The 27,376-nt window shown below is 40.0% G+C and overlaps 1 protein-coding gene across 1 annotated transcript in view; it reads left to right on the top strand.

Moving 5' to 3' along the window:
- Nucleotides 1-27,376, top strand: part of GAB2 (GRB2 associated binding protein 2) — a 179,780-nt gene that overhangs the window by 84,316 nt on the left and 68,088 nt on the right. The gene's annotated exons all lie outside the window — the stretch shown is intronic.

Below are 27,376 nucleotides of genomic sequence, written 5' to 3'. Positions count from 1 at the left end.
GTTGTGTGCTCACCAACCAAAGTCAAGTCTTCTGTTACTATATATCTGACCCCCTTTACCCTCCTCTACCGCCCCCCACTCCGTTCCCCTCTGGTAATCACCATACCGTGTTCTGTGTTTGAGTTGTTTGGTTGTTTGGTTTGTTCATTTGTTGCTTTCTGTTTTATATCTCACACATGAGTGAAATCATATGTCAACTTCTTCATTTTTGTCTCTTCCTGGAGCTCTGTAGCCCTCAGCTACATGTTGTTTCCTGAACATTTAACGAATATTGCTACTTCCTTGCATTTTGATGGTGATGTCTTCCTTTTTACATTCAGGGTATTTTTTTTCTTTCTCCCATCTAAAATCTCTTGTTCCCAGAATTTGATTCTGGAAATATTTTTCATCCTTCAGGACTCATCTCATATATTATTACTTTTATATGAAGCACTCCTTGATCACTTACCTGTCCCCACCAATCCCCTCCTCCCAATAATTCCCAGAATGGGTCTTTAATCTGTTAATATATTAGACTTTGTGTGTCCATCATACCTATTCCATCTTCAGGTACAAAGATAATTGAAACATGATCCCTTGAAGTTGTTTACAGTCTATTAGGAATTAGACATGTACAGAAGTGATGGTTAACATAACATAGGGATTAAAAATTGACCCAGATACAGATTTATTGAGTTCCCACTGTGTACCCAGCACAACTCGGTACATATTTGTGGAGTTGTATTGAATAATAGACAAGATACATCTGGGCTAAGCAGTAGTGATCTTCAGCATGGGCAACAATGAGGCTCACCTGCAGCTGCTGAAGAGCATAGAGGCCATCTCTGCCCTGATAAACTTCTGTCCAGTTCTTCTGACCCTTCATCCCACTGGGTTAGAACTACATATTCTTTGGACATGTTTGAAGGTAGCAAACTGAAAACTGAGTTCTGGAGATTTAAACACTCCCTATAATATCATTTCATCTATTCTGCCAATGTCACTGAGTTCCCAGTTCCTGTCTGTGCCTTTATCTATGTCTGAGAGTGCAAAGAGAGACATGTTGTTACTTTCAAGAAGCTCACAGCAGAATCTATGAAGACACCTTCACAGACAATAATAATAAGTAACTGAAATCTTTTTTGAAATAAGACGGAATTTGAAGTAACAATTTCCTATAGGAAAGCCCTTCAAAATGCTTTCATGACCATAATTTGTTATTTGTTCTTTGTATAGGCTTTTTTTAAACCCACAGGAAAAAAATAGTACAAATTTGATTCAAGACTTTTCTACTCTAATCTTACTAACCTGTGGCCACTATATCTCATTTTATTTTATAAGGAAAATCAAATAACTGCAAAAACAAAATCCACTAACATTTATCCACATAAGCGTAAGTGATTTTCTCATATGAATGGTGCTTGTGTTTGCTCACTCCTCTGGCACCATGTGTAGTGATGATTTTAAATAAGGCATTTATCTGAAAATAACCCCTGTTCTGACTATCTCACAAGGTTGAAAGGATCTTCAAAAAGAAAGTAATGAAGTTTTTTTAGATATGATATGAAATAAGCTTCAAGGTATAATTTAAAGAAAAAAGTGAGCCTCAGTTACACTATCTGCAGTGATACTAGATCATGCTATATGATTATTTGTCTAAAAACAAAGGCAATATTATATATATTTACTTTTATACACATGAAACTATCTATGAATTGAAACACAAGAAACTCATAACTATGATTATCTCTACGAAGCAGAAAAGTATTGCTGAGGTTCAGGTGGAAGGAGACGTTTTACTGTTTACCATTTTATACCTCCTGCTTCTTGAGCCATATAACCTTCAAAAATATAGTGTTTAAGAAATAAGCAAAAATGGTTTGGGGGTAATTTGTCACTGAAGTGCAAAGGAATAAGCTGTTGTGAATTTTCTTTTTTAGTCACAGTACTATTGATTTCATGTTTTCTGGTCAAATCACCCTCTAAGATAAACAATCTCTATCTCTTGCCTACTGATAGCATAGTGGTTATCAGGGTGTTGCTAAGTCACATAAGGTTCTTAGAAATCGCATGGTTTAGGTTGGCAGTAGTTTATGTGGTCAGGAAGAAGGCACATATGCACATAGATAGAGTTCTTGGAATCCTAGCATTATAAACTTTCAGGACAAAAAGCACCAGAAGATCAGCTTAGTCTGTGCCTCATTATATGCTTGGTTGCCCTCTGCAGCACTGTGATTATTGTCATTACGATGTTGCTAATTTTCATTAATAAAGATGCTAGCTAAGTAAAGAGGCCCTCAACTCCCTGATCTCTGTGCTGCCCTGGAAAGATCACTGGATGAGAAGTCCGATTACTCGCCACTATTTGGCTTCAGGCAAATTGCCTAATCTCTCTGTGTTTCTTTCTTCCTCTCATTAGATGAGACGAAGGGCATTGGATGTGCCAGGGATGTGGCAGGGACAAGGTGTGGCTGCTGCCACTCCCCCTCTCTTCCATGACAGAGGTCACTTCACATTTTGGGCAAGTTTTTATGATAGATAACCACAGATGGAGCCTCAGAATCCTTCTCAGCACAGTCTTCTAAGCAATGAGAACCAATAGGTGGGACTTGGGTGGTACTTGACAGTGAGATGAAACACATTCCCTTTCATAAACTCTGAGGTTCTCGAGTGGCATTGTGCCGGTAAATGTTTAACAACAGGTTCTCAGAAAAGAAAAAAAAAGATGCTCTGATTTGCAGCCTTTGCCAATTTCAATGATATAAATACTCCCACCATAGTTGATTTCAAATCACTAAGATGAGGTCAACTGGATTGCAAACTTCCTGAAAATTTAATCATCTTCTTTTATGAGCTGATAGAAGCTGACTCCAGCACATCACTGTAAAGTCGATGACTTTAGATTAACAGGCCACAGCCATAACTGAAAATGTCCATCCTCCCCAGGGAATTCTATCAAGAGGCATAATTCTTACCTTACAGGCTTTTGGACTTTGGGACTACTTGAGTGTCATAAGGCTTTGGTAAACTTCCTCTACGTCCCCGAGCCTCAGCTACACTGTGTAAAATGGGATGGAGGATTCCTACCTCATAGAATTGAGTGTTGTCAGGAACAAGAGGCTGCAGCTAAACCACTTGACACAGGTGCCTCACACATCATTTGACCTCTCGAATATTCCCCTTCCCTTACCAATGTGAGAGGCTGTTATACTCATGTGTCTTTACCTTTTCCAGACTCACAAAGGCTAATTGTCACTTCCCTTCCAGCCCTTCTGTGTCTTTAACCCTATACATTCCCTTTTCTTCTGTGTCTCTCCTCTGCTCTACCGTACTTCCTCTGTCTGAAAGGAATATAAAAGCATTTAACCCTACCTATTTCTAATGTTTTACCTGTATTCTCTATCCAATCCTCTGTTGGTGGTCTGTGCTGTCAGACACTGCAGGTGCACTTGTGCGGACAGACCATCCCTGTGTAAGTTTCTTGGACTATCCTCCATCACAACTCCATGAGCAAGTAAGTGTTAATGAGTCACCACTCTTGGGATCAAACTTATATCAAGTCTTTTGCCAGAAGGAGCTTCTCTTCCATGAGTACCAGAGAAGGCTGCTGAAAATCAGCCCAGAGCTTAGTGGAAGACACCTGGTCTGTTCTCATGACCAAAGGCCTGACAGCAGGCAGAAATGATGTCGTAATTCAAGAACATATTATTTCTTTCTACAGGTGGAGCAATTTTGAAAAGTTGTCCAAAAAACAAAAGTTTAGTTAAAGCATACATATAGTCTTCCTCCTCCAGTACAATGTTTATAAGACAAGAGGTATTGAAGGAAATGCAGTGTAATCTGTGTTGTAGCTCCTATATACATCCTCAGTTCTCCAAACACTGAACAAACACACTGTGTATGCCCTAGATACTGCTATGGGTGCGGAGTGAAAAGATGTGAGCTGTGGTTCCTACCTAAAAGAACTTACAGTCCCAAGCAAGAGATAAGTCAGCCAACAAGTATAACACTGGATCACAAGTACAGGAGGTGTAGTGAGTTTCATTAGCCCAGGATTGTGGGAAGGCATCTGGCAGGAGTGATCTGGGAAAACTCTCTTCCCCCTTTTTCCTCTCACAGTATTTGGTACTGTGCTAAGATCAATAAATCCATGCTACAATGGTGATCATATCCACCCCCACTGCCTCAGTTACCATCCCTATATGCTAATGACTTCTTTTTTCTGGTAAAGATTTTATTTATTTTTAAACATTGGGGAAGGGAGGGAGAAAGAGAGGGAGAGAAACATGATGTGAGACAGAAACATCAATTGGTTGCATCCAGCATGTCCCCCACCTGCGACCTGGTCTGCAAATGAGGCATGTGTCCTGACCAGGAAGCAAACTGGTGACCTTTCGGTCACCAGGCCAGTGTGCTCAGTCCACTGAGCCGCACCAGCCAGGGCTATGTTGATGACTTTTATATCCATACTTTCAGCCCACATATGCATTTTGAGGGCCAAATCTGTTTTCTACAATTCAACTCCACAAGGATGTCTGGAAGACCTTCCAATTCTAAATGTCTAAAATTGAATTCAGTGTCATCTGCCCTGTAGCAAAATTTGGGGGTTCCAGGAAACCAGTAGATGTCACAGATATCTCAAGCCAGAAGCGTAGAAGTCATTCTTCTGTGTCACCCAGCAATCACTGAGAAGTTGATTCTAGGTATTAAGTATCTCTTTTGCATTACCTCTTCTTTCCATTGCCTCACTGTAGTCTAAGCCACCACCGTTTCTCACTGGGACGTGCCTGATCCTAATCTTGCTCTGCTCCAACTTTTCACATAGCAGCCAGCGTGACCTTTCCAGAACACAGATCCAGCCATGACACTCCCCTTTAAAACATTCTAGTGTTTTCTGTTGTCCTTACGATGAAGTCCAAATTCCTTAACTTCTTTCCACTGGCTTTTTCTGACCCCTTCAATAAGATTAATTCATACTGCTATAGGGGGAAGGAATACATTTTTCCCTTTATCCTAATATTGATTGTGCTACGTTGTAATTATTTGTTCCCTGATGACATCTCTGCTAGACACAAGGCTCTGAGATCAAGACCCTGTCTGTATTGTTTTCTCCCCCTAGTGTTGTATTGTTTACCACAGTGCCTGGTATGCAGTAGAATACTGAATGCATATATGAGTTCATGATTTAAAATTTTTAAATAATAATTTGCTGTCCTATAAAACGAATAGAAGGCTTCTACTGTCACTCATTGGCAAGTTTCATGAGTCACGTAGAAAATTTTCTTCCAGCAGAGAGAGCCCAGTGTCTACCATTGTGTCTGGTGCTGTCCAGAGCCATGGAGGTCAATGTTACACAGCCTAGAAAGGAAAACAGGGAGGAAGAAATCTAAAGAACTGAAATGTCACTACTTCTTTTTCCTTCTAGTGCTATAATATACAACTTCATGCATATGTTGTTTTCTTTACTTTGAATTATTCCTTTAGTCAGCTGCCAGAAATGAGAATTATTAGATAAAAGGAGATGAACATTTTTAAGGCTCTTGAATGCTACCAGATTGTTTTCCAAAGGCATCATCCCAAGAAGTAACTTCGAGCTACGGACAAGGGTGCCTGTTTAATCACATTCTTACTACCCATGGGAAATGTCAATTAAAATCTTTTGTTGTAGTTGTTTTTTGCTAGTTTAATAGGGGAGGGGAAGCGATTGTTCCCATTCCCTTTAGTTAATGTTGGGTTTTTTAATTTGATTCTGGATGCATCTCCTTTGGGAAGAGCATCCCACCCATCAAAGGCTTGTGCAGAGGCAGTGGGGCTCCACCTCAGAGGCCCCAGGGGCATAGCATCTGCCTTGTGCCACGGTGGGGAGGGGCGGAGATGGAGGGAAAACATAACACAGACCACACCACTGTTAGGGGATGAGGCCTTTGGGATAATGCTGTGAGAAGGATGAAAAGAACGATTCTCCATTCTCCATTGTTGTGATCCTCAAGGATGAGCCAACAGCTCCAACCCAGCAAGGGCTGGGTCTTCACTGAAGCCAGATGCTCCCTTTTCCAGTGCTGCCTTCCATTATTTCTGGTGAGAAGGGGTGGGGATAGCCTAGCAGCTGAAACAGATTAACTTTTATGCCAGTTTCCTCCCTTTGAGTGGTTGCCCTGGACCTGGGGACATTCAGTATTAGAAACTGTTTAGAAAAAAGAATGTAGTTCAAGGTCCACAGTGTGTGAGAGCCAACCTCTGGAGTTTGTGCACCATTCCTGCCTTGATCTGTGGGAGCTGTGTGAGGCAATTAGTTTTCTTTCCTCTGCTTCCATGGCCACTGCCTTCTCCATGCCCTCGTCCTGTTTTGTCTGGGCCCTGGCAATAGCTTCCTGTTTCCTTTCATCTGTCCTCTTGCACACTGTTGCCAAAGTGATATTTCTACCATGCACGACAGATCTTGTCATTCTCCAGTTTCAGCAGTCAGTGGATAAGATCCAAGCTCCTTTTCCGAACTTTTTGGGCGTTTAGCAATTAAAACCCAAACTGCTTTTCCAGATAGGCCTCCACCTCTCCTCTGGCCTGTACCCTGACTGGTGTGTTCACTCCCCATAAGCTGCTCCCGGTGGCCCTGCTGCCACACTTGCCCTTCTGCCTCTGTTCTACCTGATTAACTCTTTCTAATCCCCACATGCCCCTCAAAAAGCAGGACCCCCCTCAATTATCACCTCTTCTGTGGATTTTCCTGGATTTCTCCTAACAGTTCATCACCCTCTTCTGGAGCCTACACACAAACTGAATTGTTTTCCTTAAATTAGGACTTAGCACCTTCCTTTCATATATTTGTATTTGTGAATCTCCAGCCCCTACCACAATATTTTGCACATAAGAAATGCTAAAAAATGTCTCCTTTCCTTCCTTTCTGCTAGCCTATTTGTAACCTATTTAACCTGAAATGAGTTATTTTCAGAGCTGACAAGGAATGCAATATACTTTAATCTTTTTTTTTTTTTCTTTAAAAAACAATGGCTATGAAAACCAAAGCCCAGTGAGGGAAGGAGTTGACTCTGGGCTACACAGGCAGAGCTGGGGAACCTGGTTGGGGCTGAACTCCTTAGGTAACTTGAAAAGAACCTTGAAATAAAGGATTGTTTTGGGAGGAGAAGAAGGAACTAGGTTCATTGCCAGGTTTTTTGCTAAATGCTTTATATATGTTACTTAATTTTTATTTTTGGAAACTTACTTTTTTAAAAAAAATTATTAATGAGAGAGAGAGAGAGAGACATTGATTTGTTGTTCTACTTATATATGCATTCATTGATTGAGTCTTGTATGTGACCCAACTGGGAATTGGACCTGCAACCTTGGTGTAGCGGATAATGCTCTAATTAACTAAGCTACCCGACCAGGGTCTGTTTTTTAAAATTGCAGTAAAATACACATAACGTAAAGCTTACCATCTTGACCATTTCTGAGTGTACAGTTCAGTGGCATTAAGCACATGCACACTGTTGTGCAGCCGCCACCACCACCCATCTCCAGAACTCTTTCCACATAAGGTGAGGAGAAGGGAAGAATGGAGAAGGGGGTGAATCATTGCAGTGGCAGCTAGCCCTGAGCAGAACTTTGAAGGCAGTGTGCTTAGAGTTCTCTGGAGAGTCCTTTTTTTCTGCCCTTTTACTCTCCTCCCTCCTCTGATTGTGCTCCTCTGACTGTCAAGGTAGCTTCTTTAGTTTGCTGTCTCTCTTGAAATTCTTTGAAGAGGGTCATTTAAAGCTTTTCCACAATCTGTGCCCAGTGCATTTTCTCCGCCTTATCTGTCATTCCCTTCCTCCCACTCTATAAACCCAAACTTGAGCTGTGTTAGTTCTCACTGTGCCAGGAACAAGCCCTGTCCCCATACACACACACCATGGTCATTTTATTCACGTCGCCTGTAGTGCACTGCTCCGTCTCTAGGCCTCTTGAAGGTGGGGCACGTGTTCATCCCTGTGCCTCTGTGGCATGTGGCACAGTGCGAGCCACCTAGGCGGATGCTCGGGAAATGGGTTGAAAAGATGATTAAACAGATTCTCTTCATCTTTAAAGGCAAATACCTAATCATTATCATTATATTCATATAAATATCATATATTAATAATGATTATGAAAGCACAGTCATGCAGTATATGCAATATGGTCTTACTCTTAGTGATTAGAAAAGATCATGTGACCTGAGCCCTGCCTACCAGTGAGTGCAGTCTAGCTGGGAGAAGACAGGTTATTTTCAAATGTGCTTTACAGTTTACTGGTCTGTATTACGTGTAGTACTTGTAACATTCATGAATGGCAGGGAGAACAGGTTTTATCTCCAACTCACTATTAGGATACTGGAGCACAGCAAAGTTGAGGGATTTGATTCAGGTCCCATGGCTAGAAGATTGAGGTGGGGTTGAAACATAGGTAACTGACTTCAGGCAAGATGCTTAACCACTTGAAGCAACTCAGTTTGTTCATCTACAAAATAAAGACAATAGCATCTACTTCCTAGGTCATTGTGAATAATGAAAATCGGGTAGTATATATGAGTAAAGAGTTCAGCACAGTAGGCGAGCAAATGCTTTTATTATTTGTCTCTGTGTCCGGTGTTTTGTCCCTGTTGCAACACTGCATATTACTTTGGAAAAAAGGTTTGCAAGTACCTTCACAATGGTTTTGCCTTGGATTGTTAGCACTATTAATAGCCACTCCTGTTTTATATATGAGTCCTATGGAAAGCACCTCATGTGATTCCTGTCTGACTTGGATGCTCAGTGAATGGTTCCCATACTTCCCCTCCTGGCTTTGTGCTTTTATGAGTGAATTACATTGGACTTGGTATTTCTAAGTCTAGAGGCTGAGGAATATATCCAGCTAGGAATAAAATACACAGTGCTCTCATATTTTTCAGACTGTGAGTTCTTTTCATTTACTCTCCCCGCAGTCTTCCTTGTGTTCTCTTCATGTTTTTTGTGGTGGGTGGATTTAAGTAGGTAAGAGCGCTGAGGCATAGTAGATGCTAATCAGTACTGATGTCTTATTTTCAGTTTGTAGAGGCCCCAGGGCGCTTGTGTGATAAATAGTGCAGTGTAAATTAAAATGCAAGTTAGGGTCTCTTCAGTGTTTCTTGAATTAAGTTTATTATGTGTGGTAATTTGCACCTAGAGGCTATTGTTGTTATTTGTTGTAGTGACTACAGCAGTAATGAGCCTACTTCCAGCATAGTTTGGCATGTGCCCTATAGACAATTTATTTGCATTTGGCAGGACTCCATGGTGTACCCTGAGCAAATGAATCAGCCTACTTGGGTGGTGGGACAACTGAATCATACGGAGGCCGTGAGTCTTGCTCATGATCCACAGTGATTCTGGGGTAAAGGAATACCAGAGAGTTCTTGTTCTGTTCCTGACAGGGTTATTCCTTAGCCTATGGAGCATCAAGTGCCATGTACTTCACCCGTTATAGGACACAGCCAGGGAAGGGAAGTACAAGAGCCATTCACTGACCACTGGAGTCAGACAGGAGTCACAAGAGGTGGGTTAATATGACTCACATGTAAAGCAGGGGTGGCTGTCAACACTCTCGACCATCTAGGACTCTGATCTAGTCTCAGAACTGCCTGCTTTGTTGTAATAGGTAACACTCTGTTCATCAGGCAGCTGCATTGATCCAAACCATTTGAATAACTAAAAACAAAAAATCTTCAGACTGGTCCCCAAGCCAGCACACTAAAGTTTTTACATCTCTGTTTCATATGACAACCTTAGAAGGTAAATAAAGCAGGTGATACTTTCTTCATGTGTCCTAGACAGGTCATGGAGCTTTCCTGGGGTCACATAATAAATAGCAGATTGAGCATTGAACCCTAATATCTTATTTTCAGTTCCCGCTTTTACCACCCTCATTGAGAGTCTTACTACTTCAGACCTGGAAAGCTGCAGAAATTCATAGCTGAGGGAGGTAAGGCAGGTTGAGTTTAAGAGAGGAAGTCTTGGGTGGTAAGAGATGCCCAGAAGACAGGGCCAGAAGTCCTTGCTTTGCCACTTCATAGCTTAATATCTGCAGTTAAGTTACTTAGCAGCTCCACGACCTAGTTTCTTCATCTCTAAAATGGGATAATAATAGTAACTACTCATAGGATGGTTGTAAAGATGGAAAGAGCTAATGTATGTAAAGTGCTTACTTAGTTCAATACCTGGCAGGGAGGGGAGTAAACGTATTCAGTTATTATTCTTACAGTAAATACAGAAACTTCAAAATAATCTCCCTCTTTCCTCATACTTTCTTTTTGAAGACTTGCAGGGAAATAATCTTATGTTTTCTCTTCCTTTTCCTCTTCCTCCCCATTCCTCTTCCCCTCCACAGAACAGGCTGGCTCAGAGCTTCCAATAAACACTAGGGGGCATTCAGTGGATTGTGGCATTCATTTAGTTTGGGGCATCTTATAGAATGATCTGCCTTGTGACATAGATATGGGAAAATAATTGTTTCCAAGCACAGAATGGGGAGGGAGGTCAGTATACTTAGTCATTTGTAAAAAGGCATTCAGCTGATTTCTATCAACAGATCTAGCACTGGACAGCATTATTTACTGAAGAAAGTTGTGTCAGTAGAACTCTCCTATGCCTTTTGCCTTCCACCCCTTCTCAGGGTCTCAGGTGTCTGGTCTCCACATGACCTGGGCCAACTGAGTTGCTGGTGGGTACCTCTCTCAGGACCCACTATTCCATCTGATTGCCGCCTCTCCCTAAGTTCAGCTGCTGCAGTCTTTCTCAGTGTCCAGCCACTCTGGTAAACTAATTGCATTTTAGGCATTTGTGGAAAGAATTAGTGAATAAACATATTGAGATAATATAAAAGCAATGTAATAAGCAGCACCAAATCATTAACACCCACTGCCTGGCCCAGGTTCTGGCACAAAGCAGTGGCTCAGTGAAGATTTGTTGAATAAATTAATACGTTTGGTGTAACACATGTATTGGGTTAGCTAAAAAGTTCATTGCATTTTTTCCCATACAGTGGCTGTAGTAGCACTTAGTTGTCTTTATCTTCATTTAAAAAAAAATTGTTATATATTGCAACAACTGTCATATCAGCATGCACTTAAAAAACATATCAGATTTGGTGAATTTTTGTACAGCCATTTTATTATTGAAGTTGGAAGAAGATAGGAAACTTTTTGGCATATTATGCTTTATCATTTCAAGAAAAGTAAAAGTGCAACTGAAATGCAAACAAAGATTTGTGCAGTGTATGGAGAGGGAGCTATGAGTGATTGAACAAATCAGAAATGGTTTGTGAAGTTTCTTGTGCTGTTTACATTTTGGCCAAATAACTCTTTGCTATGGGGCTGTCCTACACATTGGAAGATGTTTAGCAGCACCCGTGGCCTGAACCTACTAGAAGCCACTGGCAGGAGATAGCCGACATACTCAGAATATCCAAATCAATACAGTTTTTTGTGAAAATGAAAAATTCATCTTTTATTTTATGGGAAAAAAATAATGGACTTTTTGGCCAACCCAATACTATCTTAACCATGTGTTTGAAGTCCAGTTGAAATGCTTCCTCCTTTGTTAAAATTTATTCTCATATCAAATATAAACTCTTCCACTTCTATACTCTAATAAAACTTTATAGGAAAGCTTATGTACTCATATATGAAGTTTATATTCTTTATTTAGAGAAATAAAAAACCAACCTTTCGCTTCTGAATCACACAACAACCCTGTCCAGATTATTGTCTTCATTTCACAGGTGATGAAACTGAAACTCAGGTGACAGGAAAGACCCCAAGTCCATGCATTTCATAGGTAGCAAAGCGGACCCCAGTCCTTACTTTCAGCCGAGTGATCTCTGTTGTGTTATGTTGTACAGGCCAATGCACGTTTTATTTAGCTGTGCTCACGTTTTAACTTCACCACCAGAATGGGAGCTCTTTCAATCTAAGGACTGGCTCATACCACTGCTGTGCCTCCCAGAGCGTCACATGTAATGACGTTTGAAAGTAAAATGCCAATTTTTACAGGATTCTTTGATGCTTGAATCAAAGGGGTGGCCAATGGCAGTTTCATACAAAATCAGTGTGGAGAGAAATAGTTTTGGGGGAAAAACAGACCAAATGGTTTCCCCTGTGTAAAGTTCCCTAATGGGCCTTCATCACTGGGGGACTATAGCGTATACTCCCTGCAGGTCCACTTTGTAGTGGTTTGTACCATTGAGTACAGCCTTTACCCTCTCCTCTCCCATAGCCAAAGTTCTAACTCACGACATAGACTCAAGAGAACAGTGATGGCTGGATGCTGCAAGTTCTGGGCCAAGGTCCTCCTCGGCTAATTGAGACTCATCACTATTAATATCTGGATTTCTATTAATATTCTCTTCCCACTGTGAGCTAATTTAAATCTGTTCTCTAAGCTATTCTTAACCACACAGTCTTGGGCCTGGGCCTGGTTCCCATTTACAGATCATAACTCTCCATTTTGGTGTTTGTACTTGAAGAAATAACAGGAATTGTGCCTCTATTGAGTCTCAGAGGAGAGAGGGCTGTACTGGAATTTCGGGTGGGATAACTCTTTGTTACTCAGGGTTGTTGCATACATTGTTTGAGGTTAGTATTTCTGTCCCCTGCCGTCTAATGCCTGTAGTGCTCCCCAGTCAGTGTGACAACTTACCCCCCCCCCACACACACACACATTTCCAAACCCCAGAGAATGGCAGTACTGTCACTGGTAAAAGCCACTATAACCTGGTCTCTCTCTGCTACCTTCATCCCTGTTGACATCAGTTCCTGTCCATGTTGGAACTAGGAATGGGGGTGTTCCCCTCTACATCTTGGGGGGGAGGTTTTCAGCTTTTCTAGAGTTCTCATCTTTGTGAAGAGACAAATGAAGTTTCTGAAATAGGATCTCCTTGGGGATTGGGCTGCTGAGACCAGCTGAATGCCATTGTTGCTCTGTCAAGACAGGTTCTAACCACAAGAGTTTATTCTCATAAAATTACATGAGGACTAGGGGGCACAGAGAGTGGGGAGTGACTGTTAATGAGTATGAGGTTTCTTTGTGGGTGGTGAGAATACTCTGGAGCTAGATAGTGATGATGGTTGCACAACCTTGTAAGTAGAAGCCACTGAATTCTATACTTTAAAGCAGCAGTCCCCAACCTTTTTGGCTGTTCCAGGGACTGGTTTTATGGAAGACAATTTTTCCATTGACTGTGGGGTGGGGAGAGCAGGATGTAGAGCTCAGGCAATAATTCGGACAAAGGTCTGCCCACTCACCCACCTCCCACAGACCAGTACTAGTCTGTGGCCCACGGATTTGGGACCCCTGCTTTAAAGAGCAAGGAAAGTAAAGGCAAAAATAAATGAATGGGACTTTATCAAACTAAAAAGCTTTTGCACAGCAAAAGGAACTACCAACAAAACAAAAAGGTAACCAACCAAATGGGAAATGATATTTGTAGCAACATCTCTGACAAAGGGTTAATATCCAAAATATAAAAAGGACACATATAACTCAACACCACACAGACAATTCAATTTTTAAAAATGGGTAGAGGACTTAAAGACTTCTTGCAGAAGATATACAAATGGCCAACAGATGTATGAAAAAGTGCTCAATTTCACTAGCTATTAGGGAGATGTAAATTAAAACTACAGTGAGATACCACCTCACACCTGTGAGAATGGCTGTTATCAACAGGACAAGTAATAACAAGTGTTGGAGAGGTTGTGGAGAAAAAAGGAACCCTCCTCATTCACCACTGGTAGGAATGTAAAATGGTACAGCCACTGCAGAAAACAGTATGAAGGTTTCTAAAAAAAAAAAAATAGAGTTACCATTTCATCCAGCATTCTCTTCTGGGATCTACCTGAAAATTTGACAGCATTTATTTGCAAAGATATAGGCACCCCTACTTTCATTGTAGCATGATTCACAGTGGGCAACACATGGGAGCAACAGAAGTGTCCTTCAGTAGAGGACTGGATATCCAAAGATGATGTGGAATATACATACAATGAAATACTTCCCAGACATGAGAAAAAATGGAATACTACCATTTGTGACAACATGAATGGATCTTGAGAATATCATGCTAAGCAAAATAGGCCAGGCAGAAAAAGTCAAGAACCATCTAATTTCACTCATGTGTGGGATATAAAACTGAAAGCAACAAGTGAACGAACAAGTAAAACAAGCAACAGTATGGTGGTTACCAGAGAGAAGGGGGTGGGAGGATAGTAAAGGGAAAAGGGGGTCAAATACATGGTGATGGGGGAAGACTTGACTTTGGTGGTGGGCACACGATGCAGTACGTAGATGATGTGTCACTGAATCGTACACTTGAAACAAATTTATTATCCAGTGTCACCCCAATAAATTTATTTGGAAAATAAAGCAAAAGTATTGGAAAAGTGAATTTTTATGGTATGAATATCATAGCTCAATTTCTTAGTATTTTCTCTGCCTGTCATTCAGTTTCCCAAGCTTGAAACAAAAATTCTTACTGTCACTTTGGACTCTTTCCTTCCCCTCAGTTTACATTTCTAAATGGGTCACTGGGCCTTAATTTCTAAGTAATTCTCAAATCCCCTTTTTTCCCCATGTCCCTACTACTGATGACCTTGAGCTCTCCTCCCTTGCCTGTACCACCTCTTAATTTCTGTCCCCACCTTCATCATCCTCCCAGGATGCTTCCAATGATGTCTTCTTTAATGTTTTATTATGAAATACAATATACATACAAAAATTGTATAGCATACGGTTCACTAAAGGGAACACCCCTATTATTGCCTCTCCTGTTACAAAAGGTGGACAGCACCTCAGAAACCCTTGTATGTCCCTTCCCTCTCGTACTCTTCTTACTCCACCCCATCTCCCCTTCTAAATATGATTTTTGTGGTAATCACTTCCTTGGTTTTAGTTATAGCTTTACCATGACTGTGTGTATCCTTAAGCAACATTGTTAATTTTGTCTATTTTTGAACTTCATACATAGAAATCACATTTTCAGCCTTGCTTTCTTCTCTCAACTTCATGTTTATAAGATTCATTCATGTCATGTGTAGCTCAGCTGTATTTTCTTAAAACCCAGGCCTGATCCATACTGCTTGCTGTGACAGCACCCATACCACAGAACTTGCTGTCTCCAGAAGATGTGTATTTCTGTGCTTCCTTGTGCTTTTGAAATCTACCCTTTCATCCTGACGTATTCTTTAACTCTCTTCTCAAGGTGAAATAAATCAGTCTTTTTTCTGTGCTCCATAATTCTTTATGCCCTTCCCCATTTTTAATACTATAAGTGTGTATTAGGATAATAGATAATGGTTATTGATCATGCACAGTGAGCCAGGCACTGACATCAGATTGGTGCTAAATAGATACTTGATAAATCTTTATGCTCTTCCCCACTTTGTATAGTGGATATTCAATCCTGTAGTTGAATTATTTGGAAGGCAGCTATGCTCACCACTATACCACCAGCGCCACACTGTAGCTGAATTCTTTGGGAGTGACAGCATTCCACTTTCACATCAGCAGTGTAAGAGGTTGTAAACCACTTTATCTACTTCAGAGCATCTTTCCAACACCTCTGGATGGCGGAATCTCTGGCTGATGTGAGTAATGAGTCAGGTATTTGAAACTACCAAGAGGCTTATGCACCTAAAAAGGAATAGCATCACTTGTTTTTACTTTGTTTAATGTTCAACTTCAAAACTTTGAAAAATAATTGTTATTGCATATTTAAATACATTTCAACTTCGTTTAAAATTTTAAAATGTACTCTCAGTTACAAGTTTAATTTGGCTGATTCTCTTGAATACTTCAAGAACCTTAAATCGTAGATAAGACAATAATTACAAATCTTATTTGTATACTTATGCTTAATCTTCTAAAATATCAGTACCTTGGACTTAATTTATTTATTATTTCTGTACTTATTTGCATAATCTCCTTGCATTAAACAAAATATCTATTTTGATATTTTCCCAAGATTTAAGTTGTAATTTTGACTTTCCCATGAAAATAACCAAGGGAATAAAAACCTAACCAGGACAAAAAAGGGAAAGAAACAACTCAATTTGCAAGGTCCTGGTATCTAGTTACAAAGTAATTGATCCTTGGTCGGGCACATGGCTTGCTTGCTTTCTCAAGGTTTCAGGCCCCTGCCACTTGTTCTGAGACTAAGCTTCCTTTTTCTGGGTGAACTCCAGTTATATTAACTTGACTTTTAGTTCATACCTTTCACATAGGTTTTAATTATAATCTAGCTTCTTACCTTGAATTGAAGAATTTTTTTAGTCTCTTACTTGACCAGGGTTATAAAACACTGTCCAGTCATTATGACATAGTGACCTGAATGTCACCCACTTGTAGAATTTATCTCAATAATGTCATTATAATTAGTGATGCATGTCAGACAGTGGTTCTCAAAGTGTGGTTCCAGGACCAGCAGCATCACCATCTTCTGGCAAATTGTTAGAAATGGACCCCCACATCAGACCTTCTCAATCAGCAACTCTGGGGATGGGACCCAGCAATCTGCACTTCAACATGTGCTGTTGGCAATCCTGATGCCTGCTAAAGTTTGAGAGCACTGCTGGACCATGAGAGAATAGGAGTTCATGAAGGGGCAGCTTTCCTCTGTATACTGAAGCATTATCTTGGAACACACTGTTGAACATATTCTACTTAGTCAACGTACATGCCACCAGTGCTTTCCAACTGTGGAATCCCTCATCTTTTGTTAGCTGTTCCATGTGACCACCAGTGCTGAGCAGGACTTCCTAATCTTTGTTCGATTTCTACTTTTTTCCTGTACTTCTCACTTACTCATAGGTCCCTGTGTTGATTCTTCCTCTGCTTATATGGAAACAGGTATACATCTGTCCTTTATATCACAAAAATTGTTTAATAGGAGAAAGTAAATATTCAATATATTGACTCCTTTTCTTACTAAAGTAAATAAAATACAAAACAATTCCCATTGTCAACTTTACTTTTTATTAAAACGATCTTAGTACCCTTTAGTCCTTTGAATATCATGAACTTACATTCTCAGAGGCTCAACTTATAAACTTAAAATGTTACAGCCTAACCCTTTTGACTTTCCACATTCTTTGACATTTTTTTCTCTGTATATTTTAAAGCACCTTTGCTTTTATCATTAACTAAAAAGCACATTCATGCCTATCCCGAGTTTATTTTTAATTCCACAACATTGAATCAACCCCCTTCCATAGAGTTCAGGTTCTTTTGGTGGAGAATAATGCTAAGGACCCATGTCCAGGACTGCAGGTGCCATGAGAGGCAATCGTGTTCACAGGCACTGCGCCACCATGGGGCTACTCCTAGTGACTGAGTTGGAACAAAATTTTTTCAAAGTTATAAGTTTATATCTGGGTGCTATACCTAACTTTTCTTAGAGTATGTGGTTTTACTGACCACTAGGACTCATTCCAATGTAGATGTCAGTGAGTATTTTTAGTTATCTGTTGTGATCTCATTCCAAATAAGGATATACTGTGTTTCAGATGAATTACACCTAAATGCAGGGATGATCAGAGGCACATGTTCAAAACAATTAGAAGATAAAGTTTATATTTCTATATATACTTTAAATATATATATATATATATGTATATATGGCCAGTGCAGGGCAGAGTGGGAATACAGGAGAGAAAAAAATTGGGGCAACCATAATAGCATAATCAATAAAATATGCTTTAAAAATGTATATATATATATATATATACTTTATTTTTTCCTGTTCTATAATCATGTGAGGTATCATCACCCCTGATCTTCAACCTGGTATCAGTCTTTTAAAGTAAATGCAAGTTTTTGTAGACCACTGCTAGGCAATTTTTGCAGTTACAGAGGTAGGATGTATATGTGTGTCAAATCACCATGATATACACTTTAAATATTTTATAATTTTGTATGTCACTTATCCCTCGATAAAGCTGAAAAATTTTTCCCAACATTTCTTAAGAACCGGACTTATTTTAGAATAAAAGCTTTGGGCCCTATTTTCTGTAAAAATCCTAGTGTAGTATGTGGCATGGTAAAAAGGAGGCTTGGATTCTTGTTCCAGCTCTGTATCAAACTTCCATGTATGAATTTAGTGAGTCATTATTGTTTGCCGCACGAATGTTCCTTGATCTACAAAATGATACAATCCCTTTCCCATCCTCTTCATAAGATAATTTTAAAAATACAGAAAAGAGATTTGTATTCTGAGAGCCTGACAGTACTGGGTCCTTAGCCAGCATCCAGTTCAGCTATTGGTTAGTGAAGGGGCGGGGGTTGGCATAGTCCCTGCTTTCCCAGAGAGTTTTCCAAGTGCATTTGTATAGACTCTAGAAGGATTAGTCCTAGTTGACGGTGTACAATTGCAGGGCATCTTGAGTAGAAGCACTTTATGCTACCTAGAGTCTAGGATATTCGTGGGAGTAAGAGTGAGACTGGGGAGAGGGGGAAGGGTTTAGAAGGCAATTTACAGGAAGCACTTTGGGACAAAATGAAAGAGCATTCTTGAATGCTATCCTGGTTAGTTTGGACTTGGTGCCTTAGGCCAGGGCTTCCCAGACTTTTCATATCATATCACATTTTTTCAAAAAGTATTTTAAATGTCAGACTACACGCAGCTTACAGCCCCAGGTGACTGGCCCAAGAACTTCAGCTTTCCTTAGGACCGAAGTCATCAAAAACTTTCAATAACTAGGCGCACACTCACTGGTTGAAAAGTGCTACTAGGAAACAATGATTCTCCAGACTTTAGGAAAAACCTTTCTTCTTCCATCTCTCCAGAGTCCCAGATTGTAATGTGACTTCAGCTCTTTAGATTCCTGCATAAGAACTGGATCTCTGTGGGAACAGGGCACACCCAAAATGGATCAGTCCATCACTACAGATCCTACAGACATTAGAAGATAATAGAAGATTAGTAACTCCCAGGGTCTGGGAAGAAGGAGGAATGGAGACTAACCACTAATGGGTTCAGGATTTCTCTCTGGGGCGATGAAAATGTTCAGGAAGTAGATAGTAGTGATGGTTCCACAACCTTGTGAATAGACTAAAAACTATCGAATTGTGTACTCTGAAAGGATGGATTTTTTAAGGACATAATTTATCTCTCAATTTAGTTAAAAAGGTTAATAGGAGAATATTATGAATAGCTTTACCTGAATAAATGTGATAACATGTAATGGACAAATCTTGTGAAAGACACATATTATCAAACCTGCCACAGAAGGAAGGTAAAAATCTAAATAGCCCTATATCTATTAAATAAATTAAATTCTAATTTAAAACCCCCCACAAGGGGAACTTAAGGCTTGATGGCTTCTCCAGTGAATGCTAGCAATCATTTAAAGAAGAAACGATACCATGTCATTTAATTCCAAATTGATCTCTAGATTCAATGCAATCTCAATTTAAAAAATCCAGTGGGTTTTGGGTTTGGGGTTTTTTTTTTTTGGTAAAAGTTGACAAGCTGATTCTAAAATTTTAACCAAAATGCAGAGGAACTAGAATAGCCAAAACAATTTTGAAAAAGAAGAACGAAGTTAGAAGACTCACATTATCTGATTTCAAGACTTACTGTAAAACTGCAGTAATGAAGACAGTGTGGTTTTGACATAAAACTATATATAAAGAAATTAACATAATAGAAAGTCCAGAAATATATATATAGTCACTGACTTTCAGCAAATGTCCAAGGTATTTGATGAGGAAAGGCTATTTCTTTTCAAAAAACACTGCTGAAACAGCTGGATATCTGTATGGGAAACATGGACTATGATCCTTACCTCATACTCTTCCCCAAAATGGGTTATCGACCTGAACACAACTCAACTTGCAAAACTTGTAGAAGAAAACAAAACAAAATCTTTTTGACCTTGGAATAGGTAGAATTTCTTAGCAAAGAAATATAGGACACAAAAAGCCCAAACTATTTAAAAAATGATAAATTGGATTTCATCAAATTTAAAGACATTTGTTCTTTAAAAGACATCATTTAAAAAATGAAACAAGCCACAGACTAGGATAAAACATTCTCAATACTTATATCTGATAAAGGACTGTAACTCTTACTACTCGGTAATGAAACACTTTTTAAAAAAATACTCAGTTAAAAATGGTCAAAAGATCTGAGTAGACACATCACAAAAGAAAATAAATGACCAGTAAGCACATGGGAAATTGCTCAACATTATTAGTTATCAGGAAAATGCAAATTAAAATTATAGTGAGATACTTTCAGATAGGACAAGGGCCTCAAGGTCTAGGTGCTTCTTACTAAATGCTGTTCTTGCTCAATGTTAAGATGTAGCACAGTATTTCTCAGATGCAGCTGTAAATGGGGTGAGCTTGACAGGAACCCAACTGGATGAGTGTAATCACAATGGCAAAGAAGAAATAATGTGTTATTAGCCAGAGCTTTGGATGTGAACCCCCTGTCTCCTCACTTGCTGCAAATAAATAAAACAACCACCCGAGAAATGGAACATACTAAGCAGCAATCCGCTCGAGTTCAGTAACAATACCTCTACACACTCACTGGGTTAGCTGTGATTGCTGTGTGCTTTGGAGACTGGAGTTCTCATACATTGCCGGTGGGAAAGCAAAAATGGACAACCACTTTGGAAAATTTCTGAACAATTATTTATTGAATTAAACATATATCTATTGTGTAACCCAGCCATTCTACTTCTAGGAATATACATAAGAGAAATGAAAATATATTCACAAAAAGACATATACCTGAATATGAATGGCTGTTTTACTTGTAACTCCAAACCAAAACACCTTAACTGTCCATCTGTAGGTGACTGGATAGCCAAATTATGTTACCACCATTTAAATGGTATCCTATCAGCAATAGGAGAAGCCAGGTTCTGAAAGGTCCCCATGCCTTATGAGTAGCTTTTTAGAATATTTGCTTATGACCAGCAAAGCACTAGATTCCAGAAAGCACTAGATTTTGTGCCCTTGTTAATTTACATCCACAACCTGAGTACCTTGGGGAGAGTCGGTCTTATCCAGTAGGGCAAGAAGCCCTACCTGACATTTCCAACCCTTTTATCTTTTTCTATGTCCTAAAAGTGTCAGAAATTGAAGGGAAATCCATGAATTCAACACTTGTATTTTATAAATGAGGAAACTATGGCCCCTAGCAGAAAGCATTGTCCCCCAACACCTTTCCCAGGTTCACGTACTCCACTAACTGACTAGTGACAGGGCTGGACATACAACCCAGGTCTTTATGATTTACTTATTCCTCCAGTGCAGCTCACTAAATTGTAGGCACATGTTTACCAACTGTCGTTAAGAGTGAAGTGCAGTGTCTCTCCAAATGGGGCTCTTGGATGTTCGGTAATAGGGTCACTTGGGGTTTGTATCCCTGGACCCCACTCCAGACCTACTGAATTTGAATCTCTATGGAGGTTCGCTGGGACCTGGGAACATCTGCATTAGAACAGGTATCTGAGTGATTCTTATGTACATCAAAGTTTTAAATACCTCTGTTGAAGCAAGAAAATTGCACAGTCAGATGTGTGTTTCAGAAAGTCCGAAATCAGGTCTTTAGGGAAGCTGAAGCCCTGAGTCTTCTCTTCTCCTCTTACTCGGGGTTAGGGCAGCTGGTGAGAGAAACCTCCTTGGTCCTAGAGTAGTGATGTTCAACCAGCGTGACGTGGCAGGCACAGCGGTGTGCCCCAAGAACTTTTAAAATGTACAATACCTGACTATTTAGTCAGGGTCACTATCCTCTTTTCCCTTACATTGGTCAAATAAAAATGACAACAGTTAACGCAACAATAGCCATCCAGTGTGAATGAATCTAAATTATACTATTTTCTTTATCAGATTGACCAAAAAAATATTTATTGGTGTGCCACAGAGTTTTAGTAATTAGTTTATGTGTGCTATGAGATGAAAAAGGTTGAAAATCACTGTCCTAGAGGAAACAGTTTCACTATACTCATGGTAACCTTTGCTTAATTCCATGCCTTAAATACAACATTCATGGATGGGCAAAGGGTTAGCAACAGCTCATTTGCTTTTTTGTTAATGGGAGAGGTAATTCCACTAATTGGTTGCCTGAATCCTCTGCAGAAAGATTGACCTGGTCTTCGGGGAATCGATCTCATAGAGCTCAGTCAGTGCGATTACTGATATGAGGCTCTGTGGCCTCCCAGACTGACCCTCTCCTTCTCACACATGACAATTTTATTTTACCCCTTTGTTCTTGACGTAGTCAAGGTGAAGAATGGGTAGAGTGCTCTGTGACAGGCTTGTCAGAGAGACGTGGCTGTGGCTCTCTTCCCCCATAAGTCATAACACTTGCTCGCTCAAGTGAGAAGTCCCGGGAGCCGTCTTTCTTCCTTCTCCCGTAGCCCCCATATTCATGCAGTCCATCACCAAAGTCAGTCATTAAAGTCTCTGAAATAGATCTTGGATGTGTATGTCCTTTGCCACTCTCCTGGTCCTAATCACCAGTATTTCTTGGGCAGTTACCTATCTGGGCTCCCCACTCACATTCTTCATTGGCCACAAGGCAGAAAGATCTTTACCAATGATCTCTTAATATGAAAAAATGTAAAACCATTTAGTGGTCTGATGTTCTATTTATTTAAAATGCAGAAATAATGGATTAAAGAGTGAAAGAAAAGTCTCCGTATATCATTTCTCTGTATACCCACTCTCCTCCACGGGGAGCCATTGGTAATAGTTTGGAATGCTTCTCTAAGCATTTGTAAAATGTGTGTGTACATGTGCACACGTGCACACATGTGCGTATATAGTATAGTATGTATACTATGTACATATATAGTATGTATGTGTGTGCATATATATGTGTGTATATATATGCAGTGGTGTGCATATAACTTGACCCTTGAATAACTGGGGTTAGGTGCACCAATTCCCCTACCCTACCCCTTTCCTCACACAGTAGAACATCTGTATATAACTTGACTCCTCCAAAATTTCAGTCCTCCCTCAGTGTCCACAGGGGATTCCAGGTCCCCCGTGGAAACCAAAATGTTCAAATCCCCTGTATAAATGGCATAGGACAGTGCATAGGACTCAGCCCTCCATATCCATGGATTTCCAAGCATGGATTCAAAATGCTGTCTTGGTTGGTTAAACCCATGGATGTGAAACCCAGGGATATAAAAGGCCAACGATTTATTTATTGGAAAAATCTGCACATAAGTAGACCTGCACAATTCAAACCTGTGTTGCTCAAGGGTCAACTGTGTATGTGTCCACAAATATATAGGGATTTTAATATAAATAGGAGCATACTATGCTATTTTCAAGCTTGTTTCTTCAATCGCTGGCATACCAATTTATTTAATTCTCCTCCTCTTGAGGGATCTTGTTCTGTTTAACATAAAATATTAAAATGGCCTTCAAGGCTCCATCTGATCTGTCCCTGCTTTCCCCTCACGTTGCTTTCCACTTTGCTCACTGTCCTCCAGCTTCTGGCCTCCTGTCGGATCCTCCCATGAACCAAGGCCTCTTCCTTCCCAGGGCCTTTGCACATGCGGTCCCCTCCTCCTGGGCTGCTCACTTACATACCTGACAGTGGTTCCCACATGGTGGACTGGGTCCTTGAAACACACACACACACTCTCACACACATGCACAAAAGCATTACTTATATAATTAGTGGTTTGCATCTATTCATGCTTTAAAATGTAGATATTGTGTATAATAAAATAATGGAGTTAATCGTAACTTTTATTTGTTACTTTTAGATACTAAAAAGTACATTCTTATTCTGTAGGGCAGTTCTGTAATTTTTAACTTTACATTAATAATTGAGAACCATCGATCTACAGAAAATGCATAAAACCCAGGAGATGAAGCCCTTCTTAAAATAGCCTCAGCTCACTATTCCAGCCTTCCTTTCAGTGATTTCCTTTCCACAATTTTTCATCTTCTCTTTGGCGTCACCAGACTAAGCTTTATTATTTGAATACAGCAAGCTTTTCCTTATATAGTCAATACTCCTGTTCACAGATTCTGTTTTTTTTAATTCACCTACTTTCTAAAGTTCATTTGTAACCCCAGATCAGCATTCACAGTGCTCTCCTGGTCAGTCACAGACCTGCACATGTGCAGAGCAAAGAAAATCAGAGTAACCACACACACACACACACACACACACACACACACACACACACGCACGCACGCATGGTCCCGGCTGAAGCAGAACAAAGCCACACTTCGCCTTCTTGTTTCAGCTCTCACAATGTAAACTGGTGTGTCCTTTAACAGTCTAACTAATGCCATGTTTTTCATATTTTTTTGCTTTGCATGGTTATTTTGCTGTTTAAAGTGGGCCCCAAGCATAGCCCTGAAGTTCTGTCCTGTGTTCTAGACATGAGAAAACTGTGTCGGAACTTCATTCCGACTTGAGTTACAGAGCTGTTGGCCATGAGTTCAATGTTAATGAATCAACAGTATATTGAACATATTAAATAAGGTGCCTTTACACAGCAAAAAAATAAAATAAGATTATGTATTGATTGGTTGACAAAAAAATAATGTGACCAGAGTCTCACAGGAACCCAGCCTGTATCTCTCCTACGAAAAGTGATTCATTGTTCATTAATTCCGCTCCCCTCATCCTTCAAAACCCAGTCCAAGTGCCACCTGTGCTACACCACCTCCCCTGACTCCTCCCAGGCAGGATGGTCTCTGTTCATGCCCTTGTTACAGCGCAGCCTCCATGTGCTGAGTTACCTGTGTACTGTGCCTGACTGCCCTTCCCATAGATCATGAGGTCCTAAAGGACCTGGCCCTAATAGGTTTGATAAATGTCGATTGAACGATTTTCATTCAAGAAGGAGAAAGGGGGGGAGTAGATAGTAATGGGAAAGAAATTGAAAGTGAAGGAAAGAGAATGTATTGAATAATGAATGCAACGAGAGCACATGGAAAACACTTAATAGTTACTCTTGCAGAAACAAGCCAGTTCTGGGTCTTAGTATAGAACACATGCTTAAAACCTGTGTTGATTAGATAGTGGCCTAAATTGCCTTAAGTAAAAAAAGAGTTCAAGTCACCTAAGCCAACAAGGGAAAACCTAGCTTCAGGATCCACTTGTTTGAGGACTCACACTTCATCAGGATCATCTTCTACCTCTGCTCTCTCTCGGTTGGCTGCTCTCACACTCCGCATAATGGTCCCCGTGACCTTTATGAGTCCGCTCTGAGTAACACAAACAAAAGTCCTAGAGTTGGATCTTAATGGCTGAGCTGGCTTGGATTACCTGCCCATCACTGAACCAGTTGCTGGGTGAAACACAGTAATTGGCTTAATGTAGGCTCTCATGTCACATAAAAGGCATAGCTTTTCCAAGCAATTTTTTTGTGATTATCGTGTCTTTGTACCATCTCACCCTGGGTAGAGATAGTCAAGAATCCTGCAAGTGTTACATTAGGAGGTCATCTGAGGTTTTTTTGTTTTTACCAAAATAGGAGCAAATATCCTTTCCTTTTGTTCCTTTGGCATAACTTTCATTGACTTATAAATAGTACATAACATGTGTCAAGCACTGTGCTAAATTCTGCAGATAAAAAAGCCTCTGACCTCATGCCCTGGCTGGTGTATCTCAATGGATTGAGCACTGGCCGGCGAATCAGAGGATCATGGTTCGATTCCCACAGTCAGGGCACATGCCTGGGTTGCAGGCCAGTTCCCAGCAGGGGATGCATGAGAGGCAACCATGCATTGATATTTCTCTCCCACTCTCCTTCCCTTCCCCTCTAAAGATAAATAAATAAAATCTTTTTTTAAAAAGAGCCTCTAACCTCAGAATATATCTTGTGCCCTAGGAACAAGTAAGGTTCACTAGGGTCAGAGAGAAACTTTCTTACTCAGATAAATGAATCAGGAGCTTACAATTATGCTGTCTTCTCTTAGGGGATTTGGATTTGAGAAGTGAAAGCAATTTTGGACTAAAAGCTGAGGCCTAGATTCTCATACCTCTATTGCCATCACCAGATAATGGTGGACTTGACGTTTTATAAACTTTCTATCCAGTATTTCTCAGAGTGTAGTCAGTAGTTCATCCATACTAGCTTCTCAAGTTCTTTCTAGACCCTAACTCTGACTCATTGCACCAGAAGATTTGGAGCTGCGATCTCTGCAAATTGTTTACTCTCAATGAACCTCATTTTCCTCCTGTGTAAAAAGAGGATCATATTTTGCCTTGCAGCATTGGTTTAAGGATTAAATGTGTTAATGGATGAAAAGCACATGGCATGCAGCAGGAGCTCAGCAAGTGCCATTCTCTGGCCTCCGTCAGAATATAAAATCACTATGGTCCAGAGCAGTTGAAGGATTCCTAGAGGAAGGACATCAAGAAGCCCTTCCTTACTCAGGAAGTGTTCCTCCAGAAATGTATGGCTGTTGCCCCACTGGACTCTCTTATTGTTTGCTTTTAACTGTTTGGGACGTAAGATTGCCCAGCGTACTTCAGGCTGCAGTGTATTAGGATATAATTGTGTATATCATATACTCACAAATTAGATCAAACTCTGTCTTTGTGGTTGTTTGAGCTGGAAATTGAACCATTTCACTAAGAGAAAGGTGAATGTGAGTATGTGTGTTTTATAGGTGAATTATTTTGATATAAAGAAAGAGCTCTTAAAGGTGAGAGTAGTATGTTTTTAATATCCCTGATTAATAAGTTAAGTTTATTGATATCATCTAGTAAGCTCATTAAGGTTCTGATAAACTAGCTGTATAACCCTCATTTGACAGAATTCTCCTGGTTTGTTGGCAGTTTTTATCACAAAGAGGGAAGTTAAAAAGACACACCCATTTCTAGGAGTTACACAAAACCTTCCAAGAAATGTCTTGATGCTTCTACAACTTTAGCCACAAGGCATGTGAGATTGGGTATCTGGAAAGATGATTTTAGGCTGAGAAGTCCTTAGTCATTAAAATTCTGTTATCTTTGGTATAATACCTAAGGCTGGGCAGAAGATTCTGGAGTTTTCGAAATATTTTCAACCACCAAGGCTGAAACTAGGAGGAGGTTCTAATTAATACTTGGTCATTCAGTAAAACACATCCCTCTGTTTTAATAATCTGAGAAATCTGCTTAAATGAGGTATTATCATATCTGATTTTCTTGGTTAAAAATACATAAGACTTTCAAGGTTAAAAGAGACCTTAATTCCTTTTCTGTCTACTAATCCACTGCTCAAGCCCCATTTTCAGTCTTCCTCCCCACCCCTATCCTCGGTCAGGGGTCAGCAGGCAAATTTTACCCATCACCTCTTTTTCTAAATAGTTTTATTGGAACATACAAACTCTCCTTTGCTTATAAATTGTCTGTGGCTTCTTCCATCCCACTCTGGATTTGGGTA

Source organism: Artibeus jamaicensis, unplaced genomic scaffold, assembly GCF_021234435.1.
Source record: "Artibeus jamaicensis isolate MK-2021 breed Jamaican fruit bat unplaced genomic scaffold, CSHL_Jam_final contig_64, whole genome shotgun sequence".
In the NCBI taxonomy this organism is placed as follows: Eukaryota; Metazoa; Chordata; class Mammalia; order Chiroptera; family Phyllostomidae; genus Artibeus; species Artibeus jamaicensis.
Note: the sequence above shows the minus strand (reverse complement) of the source record. Positions and strands in the feature narration are given on the sequence as shown.